The 16,706-nt window shown below is 41.6% G+C and overlaps 1 protein-coding gene across 2 annotated transcripts in view; it reads right to left on the bottom strand.

Annotated features, from left to right (window-relative positions):
- The window catches only part of LOC126251662 (proton-coupled folate transporter), a 324,444-nt gene that overhangs the window by 66,287 nt on the left and 241,451 nt on the right, over positions 1 to 16,706 (bottom strand). The window lies entirely within an intron of this gene.

Genomic DNA, 16,706 nt, shown 5'->3' with positions numbered 1-16,706 from the left:
AGTAGGGTTTTGGAGCATATACTGTATTCAAACATTATGAATCACCTCGAAGGGAACGATCTATTGATACGTAATCAGCATGGTTTCAGAAAACATCGTTTATGTGCAACGCAGCTAGCTCTTTATTCGCACGAAGTAATGGCCGATATCGACAGGGGATCTCAAGTTGATTCCGTATTTCTAGATTTCCGGAAAGCTTTTAACACCGTTCCTCACAAGCGAATTCTAATCAAGCTGCGGGCCTATGGGGTATCGTCTCAGTTGTGCGACTGGATTCGTGATTTCCTGTCAGGAAGGTCGCAGTTCGTAGTAATAGACGGCAAATCATCGAGTAAAACTGAAGTGATATCAGGTGTTCCCCAGGGAAGCGTTCTGGGACCTCTGCTGTTCCTGATCTATATAAATGACCTGGGTGACAATCTGAGCAGTTCTCTTAGGTTGTTCGCAGATGATGCTGTAATTTACCGTCTAGTAAGGTCATCCGAAGACCAGTATCAGTTGCAAAGCGATTTAGAAAAGATTGCTGTATGGTGTGGCAGGTGGCAGTTGACGATAAATAACAAAAGTGTGAGGTGATCCACATGAGTTCCAAAAGAAATCCGTTGGAATTCGATTACTCGATAAATAGTACAATTCTCAAGGCTGTCAATTCAACTAAGTACCTGGGTGTTAAAATTACGAACAACTTCAGTTGGAAAGACCACATAGATAATATTGTGGGGAAAGCGAGCCAAAGGTTGCGTTTCATTGGCAGAACACTTAGAAGATACAACAAGTCCACTAAAGAGACAGCTTACACTACACTCGTTCGTCCTCTGTTAGAATATTGCTGCGCGGTGTGGGATCCTTACCAGGTGGGATTAACGGAGGACATCGAAAGGGTGCAAAAAAGGGCAGCTCGTTTTGTATTATCACGTAATAGGGGAGAGAGTGTGGCAGATATGATACGCGAGTTGGGATGGAAGTCATTAAAGCAAAGACGTTTTTCGTCGCGGCGAGATCTATTTACGAAATTTCAGTCACCAACTTTCTCTTCCGAATGCGAAAATATTTTGTTGAGCCCAACCTACACAGGTAGGAATGATCATCAAAATAAAATAAGAGAAATCAGAGCTCGAACAGAAAGGTATAGGTGTTCGTTTTTCCCGCACGCTGTTCGGGAGTGGAATGGTAGAGAGATAGTATGATTGTGGTTCGATGAACGCTCTGCCAAGCACTTAAATGTGAATTGCAGAGTAATCATGTAGATGTAGATGTAGATGTGGACCATTGCCCCCCGCGACGTTGGATGCCGCCTGGTGGCGTTGCAGACACGTGACGCGGTAGCAAAAGTATGTAAGCGGAGCAGACACGGACGGAGGATCACCTTAGTGAAGATGCGGGCTGCTAATGAGGAACTCCATTGTGATAAGCGACTTTAACAAGGGGCTGATTATTATTATGCAGAACCTGTGAACAATGATCTCGAAAATGGCGAGGCTGGTAGAATGTTCACGTACTACTCTTGTGAATATCTACGGAAAGAGGTAGAAGGTCAGTGAAACCACCACTAGGCGCTAAATGGTTGGACGTCCAAGACTCTTCACAGAACGTGAGGTTCTGAGCCTTGTCTGCCGTGTAAAGTACGACAGATGGTGACTGGAAAGTTGCACAGGTCACACCAATATTCAAGAAAGGTAGTAGGAGTAATACATTAAATTACAGGCCCATATCGTTAACGTCGATATGCAGCAGGATTTTAGAACATATACTGCGTTCGAACATTATGAATTACAACGAAGAAAACGGTCTATTGACACACAGTCAACATGGGTTCAGAAAACATCGTTCCTGTGAAACACAACTAGCTCTTTATTCACACGAAGTGTTGAGTGCTATTGACAAGGGATTTCAGATTGATTCCGTATTTCTGGATTTCCGGAAGACTTTTGACAATGTACCACACAAGCGACTTGTGCTAATGGAATATCGTCTCAGTTATGTGACTGGATTTGGGATTTCCTGTCAGAGAGGACACAGTTCGTAGTAATTGACAGAAAGTCATGGAGTAAAACAGAAGTGATTTCTGGCGTTCCCCAAAGTAGTGTTAGAGGCCCTTTGCTGTTCCTTATCTATATAAACGATTTGGGAGACAATCTGAGCAGCCATCTTCGGTTGTTTGCAGATGACGCTGTCATTTATCGACTAATAAAGTCATCAGAAGATCAAAACAAACTGCAAAACGATTTAGAAAAGATATCTGAATGGTTCGAAAATTGGCAGTTGAACCTAAATGACGAAAAGTGTGAGGTCATCCACATGAGTGCTAAAAGGAACTCGTTAAACTTCGGTTACACGATAAATCAGCCTAACCTAAAAGCCGTAAATTCAACTAAATACCTAGGTATTACAATTACGAACAACTTAAACTGGATGGAACACATAGAAAATGTTGTGGGGAAGGCTAACCAAAGACAGAGTTTTATTGGCAGAGCTATTAAGAAGACTGCCTACACTACGCTTGTCCGTCCTCTTTTAGAATACTGCTGCGCGGTGTGGGATCCTTACCAGATAGGACTGACAGAGTACATCGAAAAAGTTCAAAGAAAGGTAACACGCTTTGTATTATCGCGAAATATGGGAGAGAGTGTAACAGAAATGATACAGAATTTGGGCTGGAAATCGTTAAAAGAAAGGCGTTTTTCGTTGCGACGGAATCTTCTCACGAAATTCCAATCACCAACTTTCTCCTCCGATTGCGAAAATGTTTTGTTGACATCGATCTACATAGGGAGGAACGATCACCACGATAAAATAAAGGAAATCAGAGCTCGTTCGGAAAGATATAGGTGTTCATTGTTTTCACGCGCTCTACCAAGTTGGAATAATAGAGAACTGTGAAGGTGGTTCGATGAACCCACTGCCAGGCACTTGAATTTGATTTGCAGAGTATCCATATAGATCTAGATGTAGATCTGTGGCACCTCTGGCCAAAGAGCACAATGCCGGTGCACGCACAAGTATTTGGGATCACACCGTTCATCGTTCATTGTTGAACATGGAGCTCCAGTATCACCACTACATCTTCACATGTTGACCCAACGACATCGCAAGTTACCATTGCAGTCGGCACGTGACCATCAGGATTGACAGTCGATTAATGGAAACGTCTCGGCTCTTCGAGTGAATCACATTTTTGCTACACTAGGTCGATGATCGTCTCCACCAGCGCCGTCATCCAGATGATCAGCGCGCCACGGACGCAGGCTGATGGGAGCAGTATTGCCCTATGGGAGACATTATCCTGCGCTTGCGTGGCACTTGCGATGGTCATCGAAGACACGTTGATAGTTGCGTACCACCTAGATCTCTTCATGCTTGATGTCTTCGCCGACAGAAATGTCATTTTTCAGTAGTACAATTGTTCGTGTCTCGGAGCCAGTGAACTCTCGCTGATGTCATGGAGACGAAATTCGCCTGGTGTTAATCTTATGGAACCCATTTGGAGAGCTATCGGGCGCCATCAAGATGTACGCCAATCAGCGGCCCTTTATCTACGCGAATTACAAGACCTGTGCGTAGACATCTAATGCCACATATACCTACAAACCTACGAAGCAAGTGTCGGATACCTAACACACTGAAACAGTGATGTATTTCGTTCCAAAGACGGACAAACAAGCTATTAAGCAGGTGGTCATAATGTCTTGGTTCGGCAGTGTATACAGAACACTCACTTCGTATTAAACATTTAGATGATATATCCAAAAAGCTCCAAATTAATACGCTGCGGATCAGTTGAAGAGGAATGAACATCTCTAAAAAGGGCGCCCACAAAAGTTCGAAACAAAAGCATAAGCACAAGGAATGTAACTGCAAAGAAACCATGGGTAACTTTCTTGGGCACCTCGTTCGGCAGTCCACACGCAACGGAAATAACTTAGACCTTATAAAATAAATAAAAATATAAAAGAATATACTTATATATGATAGGATATCATATTAATTATTCATTACGTATGATGGTGATTGACAATGGCTATTTGGTAAGGCAATGTTACTCGTAGTTGACCGTGAAATAAACTGAAATAATCGGACTTCGTAATTAAATCGTTTCCAAAGACTGCTGCGGTAGGTACGGACTCATGATCTAATCTCAATATTACAATGATTTGCCAGCCATGCCAATACGTCGTACAGAGGTGATTGTCTACTAAACATAAAAAGTTACACAGTTAGTTAAATCAGATATATTCAATGAAATAGCCTACAGTTCATAATCCTACTTACTTTTATAAATATAAATTCAATACAGTATCGAGTGCCTAGTGTGGTTGCAACTCGCAGTATTCATCTATAACATGAAAATATGGCGGTGTGCCAGACAATAAAATAAAATACGTGCTTCTCGCACCACTTCTACCTGAGCTCTCCCCTCTTAATCCAACATATGAGTATCGTAATTATTCTTTTGTCTTTATCAGCGACACAGCGCTGCAGTTGTGTGCCATAGGCTTTATTTATCAGTCACTGATTATTTATTTAATTAATATTTCGCGTTTCCGCGGAAACTCACGCTCGGCATGCAAATGTGCCTTTATAACCTTGTAGCTACAAATAGACCGGACCTTATCGACAACGTCAGTACAGAAACGGGGATTAGCGATCATGATGTCTGTATAGCAAATTTGGTTACGAAAATCAATAAATCAGTCTAGAAGGCAAGGAAAGTGTTTCTGCTAGACAGAGCAGATAAGCAGATGCTAACAACTGCTTAGACAGTAAATTGACATCACTTAGTTCCAGTATGCTGAACGTAGAGGAATTATAGGCAAAGTTCAAGCAGATTGTAAATGGTGGCCTGGAGACTTGTGTGCCTAGTAAGTGGATTAAGGTTGGAAAAGACACACCGTGGTTTAATAACGAAATTTGGAAAATGCTGAGGAAGCAGAGACTGTTGCACTCTCGGTTCAAAAGAGAACGCACAAATAACAAGCAAAAGTTAGTAGGGATTCGTTCGTCAGTGAAAACATCCACGCGCGAGGCATACAACAGCTGCCACCGTCACACCTTAGCAAAAGATCTGGCAGAAAACCCGAGAAAATTCAGATTCTATGTAAAATCGCTAAGAGGGTCTAAGACTTCCATCCAGCCCCTTGTTGACCAGACCGGTGTGGCAGTTGAAGATATCAAAATGAAAGCCGAAGTTTTAAATTTCTCGTTCAATAAATCATGTACGCAGGAGAATCGTACAAACATAACGTCATTTGACCATCGGATAGACTTCCCTATCGACGACGTAGTAATAAGCATCCCTGACGTAGAGAAACAACTGAAAAATGTGAAAGCAAATAAGTCACAAGGTCTGGATGGAATCCCAATTCGGTATTAGAAAGAGTACTCTACGGCACTGGCCCCTTACCTAGTTTGCATTTACCGCGAATCTCTCGCTCAGCCCAAAGTCCCAAGCGACTCGAAAATAGCCGCAGGTGACTCCTGTATATAAGAAGGGTAAAAGAAGGGACCCGCAAAACTACAGATCAATATCCCTAACTTCGGTTTGCTGCAGAATCCTTGAACATATTCTGTTCGAATATAATAAATTTTCTTGAGACTGAGAAGCTTATGTCCACGAATTTTAGAACGCATCGCTCGTGCGAAACTCAGCTCGCCTTTTTCTCACACGATATATTGCGAATCACGGCTGAATGGTAACAGGCAGGTTCCACATTTCTAGATTTCCGAACAGCTTTTGACACGGTGCCTCACTGCATGCTGTTAACGAAGGTACGAGCATATGGAATAGGTTTACAGATAATTGAGTAGCTCGAAGAGTTTTTAAGTCATAGAATCCAGGATGTCGTCTTCGAAGGCGAGTGTTCATCAGAGACAAGGGTATCGTCAGGAGTGGCCAGGGTGGACAGCAATCTGCGGTTGTTTGCTGGTGATGCTGTGATGTTTGGTGAGGTGTCGAAGTTGAGTGACTGTAAGAGGATACAAGATGGCTTAGACGAAATTTGTAGTTGATGTGATGAATGGCAGTTAGCTCTAAATGTGGAAAAACGTAACTTAATGCGGATGTTTAGGAAAAACGAATCCGTGATGTTCAGATACACCGTTGTTAGTACTCTGCTTGACACAGTCACGTCGTTTAAATATCTGGGCGTAACGTTTCAAAGCTATGGAACGACCATATGAGGACTGGTAGGAAAGGCGAATGGTCGACTTCGGTTTATTGGAAGAATTCTGGGAAAGTGTGGTTCATCCGTAAAGGAGATCGCACATAGGACGCTGGTGCGACCTATTCTTGAGTACTATTCGAGTATTTGGGGTCTGTATCAGATCGGGTTAAAGAAAGACATCGAAACAACCCAGACGCGGGCTGCTAGATTTATTCGAACAACACGTAGGTGTTGCAGAGAAGCTTCGGGAACTCAAATGGGAATCTCTGGAGGGAAGGCGAAAATTGAGAAAATTTACAGAACAAGCATTTAAAGCTGACTGCCGAACGATTCTACTGCCGCCAACATACATTGCGCGTAAGGATCACGAAGATAATATGCTAGAAATTAGGACTCATACGGAGGCATATAGACAGCTGTCTTTCCATCGCTCTATTTGCGAGTGGAACAGGAAAGGAAATGACTAATTATGGTACAGGATACCCTCCGCCACGCGCCGCACAGTGGCTTGCGGAGTATCTATGCAGATGTAACTTCAATTTATCGACGAAAGCAGGAGTTATAAGAATGTTCAAGGAGTCTCGGGAATACAGAAATACAAGTCACTTAGGAATGAAATAAATAGGAAGTGCATGGAAGCCAATGCGAAACGGCTGCATGACAAGTGTGAGGAAATCGAAAAAGAAATGACTGTCAGAAGGACTGACTCAGCAGACAGAAAAGTCAAAACAACCTTTGGTGAAATTAAAAGAAGGTGCGGTAATATTGTACCAAGAAGCCCTTATGAACGGGAGGACTTGTGCGATAGTGTGATCGAAGAAGAAACAGGTGTCGACAGAGAAGAAATAGGGTACCTAGTATTAAAAGCAGAACTTAAACGAGCTTTGGATGACTTGAGAGCTCGCATCTCGTGGTCGTGCGGTAGCGTTCTCGCTTCCCACGCCCGGGTTCCCGGGTTCGATTCCCGGCGGGGTCAGGGATTTTCTCTGCCTCGTGATGGCTGGGTGTTGTGTGATGTCCTTAGGTTAGTTAGGTTTAAGTAGTTCTAAGTTTTAGGGGAATGATGACCATAGATGTTAAGTACCATAGTGCTCAGAGCCATTTGAACCATTTGATGACTTGAGGTCAGAAGGTCAGATAACATTCCCGTGGAATTTCTAAAATTATTGGGTGAAGTGACAACAAAATGACGTTGGTGTGGCCGGCCTCGGTGGGTTAGCGGTTCTAGGCGCTCAGTCCGGAGTCGCGCGACTGCTACGGTCGCAGGTTCGAATCCTGCCTCGGGCATGGATGTGTGTGTTGTCCTTAGGTTAGTTAGGTTTAAGTAGTTCTAAGTTCTTGGGGACTGATGACCAGAGATGTTAAGTCCCATAGTGCTCGGAGCCATTTGAACCATTTTTTGACGTTGGTGTGTAGAATGTATGAGACTAGCGATATACCATCAGGCCTCCGGAAAAACATCATCCACACAACTCCGAAAATTGCAAGAGCCGCAAGTGTGACAATTATCGCACAATCAGCTTAACAGCCCATGTATACAAGTTGCTGACAAGAATAATATATAGAAGAATGGAAAAAAATTGAAGATATGTTACATGAGTATCAGTTCGGCTTTAGAAAAGGTAAAGCAACCAGAGAGGCAGTTCTGACGTTGCAATTGATAATGGAAGCAAGCCTGAAGAAAATTCAAGGCACGTTCATAGGATCTGTCAAGATGGAAAAAGCATTCGACAACATAAGATGGAGTAAGATGTTCGAAATTCTGAGAAACTTACGGGTAAACTTTTGGGAAATACAGGTAATATACCACCGAGCGAGGTGGCGCAGTGGTTAGCACACTGGACTCGCATTCGGGAGGACGACGGTTCAATCCCGCGTCCGGCCATCCTGATTTAGGTTTTCCGTGATTTCCCTAAATCGTTTCAGGCAAATGCCGGAATGATTGCTTTGAAAGGGCACGGCCGACTTCCTTCCCCATCCTTCCCTAACCCGATGAGACCGATGACCTCGCAGTTTGGTCTCCTCCCCCCCCCCTCCCAAAATCAACCAACCAACCACAGGTAATATACAATTTGTACAAGAACCAAGAGGCAATAATAAAATTGTAAGACCAAGAACAAAGTGTTTGGATTAAAAAGGGTGCAAGATAGCGATGTAGTCTCAATCTGTACATAGAAGAAGTAATGATGGAAATAAAAGAGAGGTTCAAGACTGGAATTAAAGTTCAGGGTGAAAAGATATCAATGATAAGATTCGCTAATGACATGGCTAGCCTCAGTGAAAGTAACTAAGAATTACAGGATCTATTGGATGGAATGAAGAGTCTAATGAGTGCAGAGTATGGACTGAGAGTAAATCGATAAAAGATGAAAGTAATGAGAAGTACGAGTAATGAGAGCAGCGAGAAACTTAACAGTAGAATAGGTGATCACGAAGTAGACGAAGTTACGGAATTCTGCTACCTAGGCAGCAAAATAACCCATAATGGACGGAGCAAGGAGGAAATAAAAAGCACACTAGCACTGGCAAAAAAGACGTTCCTGGCGAAGAGAAAGCTACTCGTATCAAACAATGGCCCTAATTTGAGGAAGAAATTTCTGAAAATGTACGTTTGGAGCTCAGCATCGTATGGTAGTGAAACATGGACTGTGGAAAAACCGGAACAGAAGAGTATCGAAATATCTGAGATATGGTGCTACAGAAGGATTCTGAAAATTAGATGGACTGCTAAGGTAAGGAATGACGAGGTTTCTGCAGAATCGGCGGAAAAAGACTATATGGAAAACTGACCAGAAGAAGGGGCAGGATGATAGGACATCCGTTAAAACATCAGGAAATAACTGGTGCTAGAGGGAACTGTAGAGGGTAAAATCTGTAGAGGAAGACAGAGATTGGAACACATCCACCAAACAATTGAGGCCTCAGGTTACAATTGCTACTTTGAGATGAAAAGGTTGACACAGGAGAGAATTTCATGGCAGGTTGCATCAAACCAGTCAGAAAACTGACGAAAAAAAAAGAAAAAAAAGGAATTGAGAAACTAACGACTGCCTTGGCTACTTCAGTACATTCTAGAGAACGACTGTCTGACCATAGGGATGATCAGATGGAAACCATCCAGTATCAGTTCATTATTATAGAAGAAAAATCAATTGAACCAGTGAGTGAACAAGAAATCAATTATTTGTCCTCTTAGATCATCGTAAGTATCAATAAGCTGCAATCCTATAAAGATACTCACGCATTAATAAATCGAATAAACTCCATCACAGCAAATATGGCCCATTGCGAAAAAGCATCAAATTGATGGGGATTTACCCACTTTATCAGAGGTTCCGTTAGCCACCAGAAAAAGCAAGAAAACCATCAAGAAACATCCTAGAAAGATGCAGGGCTTGCTGTATACAAAAGATCTACCAAACAGTCGACAGAAATACAAACATGACAGTTCAGAGGCAGTATTCATCATTAGGGGCGATAACTGTATCAATTACAGATTCATTACTCGTGACAAAGCTGAAGTAATCACAGACATTAAACGTTCAAGGGAATCGAGTTATTTAAAGAAACACATCATAGTCATTAGATAACGAAACTCAAAGTAGATGATGTGAGTAACGTAAGTCAGGAATTTTCAGAACAGGCTGCACTGTAGCCAGATTTCTCTACTCCTCCCTTATGACGTTGTACAGAATTGCCAGGCTTTCCTCTTCTCCTCCCCTCCCTTTCCCCACTTCCCCAGGGAGAGAGCTCTGGAGCTGAACATCACCAGCACGTTTAATTTGTTAAAACGCGCAATTAAGCAATTGCAACATCGTCAGTTGGGCTACCAAAAGGGTGGAATATCGTGGATTCAAACCTCATTATGTTAATTTTTCTTAAATTTCATCTGTTTTCCGCGAATTTCGGGATTTGGTATGACATTGTTACACACACCAACCTTATGTAATACAGAGTACTGCCCAAAAGCAGTTACTTATGAGCTACAGTCCGATACGTGTATGTGTTAGCTATCTGATAGCTGAAGAAATGTTTATCAGAGGAGTAATACTGGTGGTATGAGTTAGACCTCACAGTCAGTGTTACCCACTCCATAAAAAAATAGTACATTATTTAAGTTAATAAAACTTCTGACGACCATCAAAACATTATTAAGCAGACACTTTCACTCACAAATGTCAACCTCAGTGCCATAATAAAGAGCCTTGGCAAAGTGACACATACAGTTGGTAAGTTCAGTACAAGTATGCTCATCTAAATGAAGATTAATAATATAAGCTACTTTACTCAGATAAATATGTAGAAAAAATAAGAGATGGTGTTGAATGTACTTGATTAAATAATGTTAGATAAGCAACTGAAATGCACAGGGTTCTCCACTTGGACTCTTGATAGGAGACTGCTGCTAAAAGTAGTTCCAAATATACTTCAAAAAATCCTTGTACAGTTGATCAGTTACGAGTCATAGGACTTCTACGAACTTGCAGCCTGCTGCAGGTGAAAAATAGGTCCGCAACATGTTTTATAATCGTTATAAATGTTTGTAGCTCTGTCATAAGTTGCATTGAGAAATATCTTTTTTTATTTATTTATGGTGACTATTTTTGGACACCTGTGTTCATTTTAAAACCAACTGTGATAAATACATGCGATAGCCTACGTACAAAAACTACCCCTCCAGTGATAATCAAAGCAGCACTATGGCTGACTCAACAACAGCAAATCAGTCAATAGATTTACTTTTGTTGAGTAGGCCATAGTGCCGCTTTGACCATCACTGTAATAAGGTGATATTTTCCAGCAATGAGTAACTCCATCTATGCAGAAAATCGATACATATCACAGCAATGTTTAGCAGAAATATTCGAACTCCTGCAGAGAAATAAGACAGACATATTATCTGGAGTGGCAACTTCCCACTGATTGGTAAAATGTGTAATAATGAAAATGACACTAAGAGTATGCATTTACAAGAGCATACATTAAGATTTTAATGTATGCAAGTTATGCAATCCACCATGCTATTGATGAATGTATCAAATGGCAGCTATACCTAAATAGTTTCTATGAGAAATTATGGAAGATTTTGACAGAGCTTTCACAGCAGAATATACAGCTGGCAGAAGAGTTTATTGCCCAGCATTTTGACGCTTGCTGCTTTTCAATACATGATAATATGTACGATCTACCATACCAGACATAGGGACAGAACTTTCATCATTTTTAAGCATGTTAACATATCCAGCTATATACAAAACCTTGTGTTATGTCCGTGTGTAGTAAATAACATAACAGCAAAAGTAGAAGTCATGTTTTTCCCATAAAATCAACTGGTTACTAATGTAGTCAGCTATTCACTATCATAGATGGGTGGATGAAACAACTTCTTTACAGTGAATTTCTGGTAGATGATTGGGCATGGAGTGATAATACTCCAACAACAGAAAGGCAGTATGGGTAGTACTGCCAGAAAATATAAGAGTGATTATGGTTGAGCCTTCAGATTTCTGAAAGACAAACGTTTTTATGTTATTACTTACACAACCTGATGGCATTCACTTTGAAAATGCAGATGTATTTTCAAAAACATTGTTTCATCCACAGTATTATATACCACAAGATTTATTGTCACAAATTGAGATTGCAGCATGCTACACATTCAACGAAAGTGATGCAGGCTCCCTAACAGACCTGGTGAAGCGAAATACTATGTTTATTATTGACGAATTTGCTACTGAAAATCAGTAGTAGATACGAAATTATTTCTGTTTTGGCCATCACATGGGGGGTAAACATTTTATATTTGAGTCAAACATACCATGGAATTCCAAAGCAGCTAGTATGGATAATGGAAATCTTATTATTACATTCAAACAAGATACTATGAACTTCAAACATATATATGAAGCACACATAGAAATAAACATGACCTGCAACGTATTTAGAAATGTATGGGCAGGTTACTGGGACCACACACGGTTTAGGCTTTTGGTTATCAATGAAACATGAGAACTGAAGCAAGGACAGTGCAACAGAGACTTCCAGGAGGTTTTTTAAAGACAATGTAAAATTAATCAGTACATAATATACCATGGTCACATACAGTCGCTTGACACACCCTTGTAAGTGAATGTGCATAACCCTCTGAGATGAAATAATGAACAGTCTTACAGATCTAACAAAAAAATTTAATCTGATGCAAAGCGTAAAATCTACATTGGAAAGCTGTAGAACGCCAAAGAAGAGCTTAATGTCTTAACAGACTGGGTGATGGATTCTGATACTCAAGTAGCAGGTGGAGTGGGAATGTAGTAAAGGGGGATAGACTGTAGGAAACGATCCCTGATAGGATAAGGAGCAAAAGTGATCACATCCACATATGGCTGTATATCCAGTCCTAGGGAGGTACACCCTCCTGAAGGTGGAGTTAAATATCTTTGACAGTGACCCAAGTATCAGAACTAGGTAGGTGGCCTGGCAGCTTTGGGTAAGCCATATAGCTGTGTGGAACTTTCTCCACAAAAACTGTCTCTATCCACATCATTAAAAATGCGTGCTGGGCATACTACCTATGGACTATGTGGTGAAAGTTTTGTCTCCAGTCCATTGCAAAGGCCGCAGTGGTGCTCAGATTTTTGTCATCCATCCTATTCATTGGTGGGGCTACCTCTACAGGTTGCAGGATCATCAATCTTCTCAATATGCACCTTGGGCTATGGTGAATCACCATATTATGGTGCATTGAATGATCAGCCTAAGTTCAGTCTCATTTTGTGTGCAGGTATTATTGGTAACCAAACAGTCAGCCTTCCACAGCCACTCACAGGCGAGGCATATCTGCACTTCTTGTCGATGACTGCATCCCCTGCTTTTAGAATGGCTAATACATTGAATTAAACTTGTTACAAGTAAGGAATGAATGTTTATTTCCTCCTGCGTTATAGATCAGATCATGTAGTATGGCCAAGTGGACACAAAACGCACAATCTATATTGAAAGGGGTAGTCCACTTCGTGGTGCAGTTAAGACTGTGCAGAAAACATCAGGTAGTAAATTATGTGATGTGTTTGCAGGAAGACTATGGCGTCTCTCCTAAGAGTAGTGAGGTGCATTTGCTCTGGTGTTTTGGCAGATACTTTCACTTTAGTTTTTGTATGTGTAGCTGGAGCTGGCCCAAGCAAAGAGTGAGCGTCACATCTTTCATGCGACGCTCACTGTCGATGCAAAAAGTTGGTTTGTTTCCCATAATAAACGAAACGATTAAGAAAGCGGAATTTGATGTGTCCATTCGATATAGAGGTCCCAAATTAGACTAGTGCGATATCTGTTTTATTAATATTTATTAACACGAACGCTAAAACACGAAGAGTGACCAATACTCCAGCAGCAATAGCACACTCTGATTCACACTGACAGTTACTGGCATGCAGCAAAGCTGCTGAGTGCTGGAGTATCAGTTATTTTTCGTGTTTTACAGTCCCTCTTAATATACATGAATAAAACGAATATCGTACTAAACTAATTTGGGACCGCTTTTATCGAATGGACACGTACAATTCTACTTTAAGAATCATTTTGTTTGTTACGGGAAAGAAACCAACTCTTTCCTTGACACTGGTCATTGAGTGAAAGATGGGCTGAATCTAGGTATACGTTGCAAAAACCAACTGCAAATATCTGCCGAAACTTCAGAGAAAATGCGCCTGATGACTGTTCTGATAGATCCTGATGTATTACACTATGGGCAAATCCAAATGCATGCTGCATATTCAATTGGAAGGGGTACACACACATCTGTCTATTTAAATCCCATACTCACACAACATCCGAGTGCATGCTGAAGATTTTATACATAACAATGATTGAAAACAATCAAAGCTTGCAGTATTATATCATGTGTGACAGGAAGTGCATTACATGTGTTCATGGTAGACTATGAAACAAGCTACATACAGAACTGGACATTCAAATTTATAACTACTGACAGCCGGGAAAAAACCTTGAAAAACGTCTAGCACATGATGATAAGGAATGATGATGCTGGATGAAGCTTGCAAAGACCATAGCATAGCATAGAGCCCAAGTAAAAAATCAAGCAGAGTCACTCTGCAGAACAAATTTTAGCTATCAGATTTAAGTGTGTACATGGCAGACGATACACTGGCACTGATAAAACATTGCATACTAAACTTGGTATGGGTGTTGGTGAAGTTTTCTGATAAACTACGAATGCTGTACGTCGACATCTGCACACGACGATTCGAGAGGATTTTAAAACACGTATTCAGGAAGCACTGTTAACTGGTAAATGAGTACTGAAGAAGAAAAAAATAAGAAGGAGCCAGTTTATAATTCCACGGAGTCTGCCAACAACTCAGTTACCATCGGATGGATTTCTTCCTATCATAATTCGCTGGCAGGGCTTAATGCTTTACAGTCATTAATAGGGGCAGCAGCCATAGCCCAAACAGAAAAACTATCAAAAATGCCCACGAACAACTTCACGAAATAAAAGACACAACTCGGTGTTGTGAAAGGACTGTATTTAAAACAACAGACATGGAATGGAATTGTTCATTAATGAACAAGAAAAAGCTTCTAGGTATATTATCCAACAGACCACTCAGAAATATCGATCTGGGTAACGTCCTCAAAACGTTCCAGATACCGAAATCTTCTGTGGGAGAATCAACGCCCAAGGAAAGAGGTGGTTCCACTGGTGCTCTCTTTGCAACCCCATAAGGCATTTTCGTGTCGATTCTGAGCGGCGGTGTTTCTTTAATGTCTTCCTTGCCTACCCATAACAAAACCGCGTGATTTCAACAACATGCGTCGCAGTTCTGACCTCCATCGCAGAGACGTAGAAGGGAGGGATGAAATGTAGGTAAGAGGGGCTATAACGACCTGCTCATCGTGTGGCGCGTCCACGGCGGAATTGAGCAGAGTTGTGGTGGAATTTGGTGCCAATCTGACATCATTAAGCCACGCGGGATTAGCCGAGCGGTCTTAGGCCCTGCAGTCATGGACTGTGCGCCTGGTCCCGGTGTAGGTTCGAGTCCTCCCTCGGGAATGGGTGTGTGTGTTTGTCCTTAGGGTAATTTAGGTTAAGTAGTGTGTAAGCTTAGGGACTGATGACCTTAGAAGTTAAGTCCCATAAGATTTCACAGACATTTGAACATTTTTTTGTTTTGACATCATTAACCATCCACGCATCACATGCACTTCTGAGCTCTGGCCTCCATTTCGAGTGTATCGCCATCTTTATGTGTGAAACGTCGCCTAACCCAGGGTGGCGTCGGAGTTCTCCACGCTTCGCACCATTTCAGAGGAATAGTACATCCATACCTTTAATGAGTTAGTTTATGAGTATCGCAGTATATGACACAAATAGCCATATCTTTTGATTGTATTGAATTAGGAGCCTAAATGTTTTACACCGTCAAGGATCTGTATACCTCAGCATTTGACATAAATTTCAACCTGATATCTCTAACCGTACCCGAGGAAAAGGGGTCTCAGCAGACGGCTCTATCTTTTGACTGCACTGAATTAGAATCTTGACCTGGCATCTACCTGAGTGTGGCAGCACTGCCGGCAGAGCCACCGACTCGAGATTCTGCCAGCAGGTCTGCTCGCTCAGCAGTGGACCGCATGGCGGTACCACTTTGCCACACCAGCAGAACTGCCACGCGCTACCTGCCAAAGTTCTTTACACCGCCATGGGACCGTGGACCGCTAATGTGATATAAATTTCAACTCGATATCACTCCCTGTTTCTGAGAAGAAGGACACGCAGACAGATGGACGACAAAGTGATCCAATAAGGGTTCCGTTTTCACCGATTGAGTTACGGAGCCCTAAAATAAATTGAAGAGGTAACTTCAGGCGTGCTTCAGCGTGGGTTTCTGTCCATATTATAAATTAATAATCGGGCAAATAGTATTAACAGTAACTTAAGACTTTTTTCAGATGGTGCTTTTACCTATAATGAAGTCTCAAGTAAAGCTGGACATGCGAGATTCAGTCACATCTTGATAAGATTTCAAAGACGTGCGAAGATTTTCAGTTTGCTTTAAATGTTCAGAAATTTCAAATTACTCTCTTCTCACAGCATAAAAATGTATCTTATGATAAAATGTACCTGGGTCACAACTGGACTCGGTCAACTATTACAAATCTCTGCCTGGAACAATTTCTGGATATATGAAATGGAATGGTCAGAAGGGGCAACCGCAAGTTAAGTCCACTATCCCCCTAAAGCATACAGGGGTGGGACAAAAATATGGAAAAACCGCCATAAATGTATGCTTGAACAGAAATGCAGATGCTGGCCAAGCCTGCACGTTGTGGTTTTGCATTTGGCCACGATATGCACATGCGCAATGTTCTCGATACTTTGCAAGTATCAGTCGCGGTGAGAACAACGCTCTGTGTAGTTGTGAACGCATTATGTCGAGCCCAAGTGAAGTCGATAGGTGCTTCCGTAACCAAGGCAGTAGAAGTGTTTGGTGTTTGCAGAGGCACCGTATCGAAGATTTATACCAC

Source organism: Schistocerca nitens, chromosome 4, assembly GCF_023898315.1.
Source record: "Schistocerca nitens isolate TAMUIC-IGC-003100 chromosome 4, iqSchNite1.1, whole genome shotgun sequence".
Taxonomy (NCBI): Eukaryota; Metazoa; Arthropoda; class Insecta; order Orthoptera; family Acrididae; genus Schistocerca; species Schistocerca nitens.
This window is presented reverse-complemented; position numbering and strand designations above follow the sequence as displayed.